The following is a 1,162-nucleotide window of genomic DNA, read 5'->3' on the forward strand; positions in this document are numbered from 1 at the left end:
TCATGACATTCAGTGATCAAATCAACCTGATCTTTGTTTCCTTCAGAACTCACTAACAATCCATTTCCACCACCAACATTATCATCATTATCATCTTCATCATCATCATCATCATCATTACCACCAATAAAAGGAGAAACTTCATAATCAACTTTATGCTCTTCGACCTTTTCATCTTCAAAATCCTCAACAACCAAAGGTTCAATAACAGCCAAAGGTTCATCAACCTTAGGTTCATATACCACTAAGTCCAACACCGGTTTTGGCACAACAAGCTCAGGTGTATAGCAATTACAGTTGCAGATGAAGATCTAACATTCTAATAAATTTGAAAAACAAATGTAACATCAGCTAAGTCTATAAACTCTTCAGTAACCTTTCCATTTCCTTTACGATCAGATTTTTCTTAATCATACATTATCCTAAAGGCACACTCCTCCAATCCTATATCCCCACCTTGCAATTTTTCAAATACTTTATCATCAGCTCTCTCAGTCTAAGAAAAAAGTCTTATACCAAACTTCTCTTCAATAATAATAATGTACTTCATATGTTGGTTTAATAAGTCCGCTTGTAAGCACCTCTTATACTCACTTTCTTCCAACTTCATTTTAATCTCCACATTCTTACTTCTCAACCTAGTATCTGTGAAACTTTCAATCCAAATGTCTTGATAGTCAACTGTATTCTTTAACTCATTAAACTCTTTCTTTGATAGACCATCCAGAAATTTAGTAGGATCAAATTCTGAAATACTTCCAAATGATTGACCTTGTGAAGCAAACTTTGGAGTAACCTTTAGAGTTTCTTTTTTTCTTTTGTGATAATTGTGTTGCTTGAACTTCTGGAGTCTATAAAATATTGTCATCTCTCCCCATATCCACAATAGGTTCCCGATCAATATTTACATCACGAATGAACTTTCCAACAACAACTTCAGGTTCTTCAATCTTTCTCCTCTTTAACAATCTTCCTCTTTCTTCTTTTTGGTTTCTATGATTCTTCTTCAATTTCTTCCCCAGTCTTCATAAACCATCGACTTCCACCCGCATGCTTGAAATCTTCAATCCTTTTATTCTCATTTCCTTGTTCAGCATCACTGTGTTCATGTCTCCTGTTGTTTCCCTTCAGAGAAACATAAGTTTCATATTTTAGATGACCA

The sequence above is a fragment of the Bidens hawaiensis genome, unplaced genomic scaffold, assembly GCF_021521415.1.
Source record: "Bidens hawaiensis isolate Kalapana, Puna unplaced genomic scaffold, B.hawaiensis_p1.1 tig00082240_1, whole genome shotgun sequence".
Classification (NCBI taxonomy): domain Eukaryota; kingdom Viridiplantae; phylum Streptophyta; class Magnoliopsida; order Asterales; family Asteraceae; genus Bidens; species Bidens hawaiensis.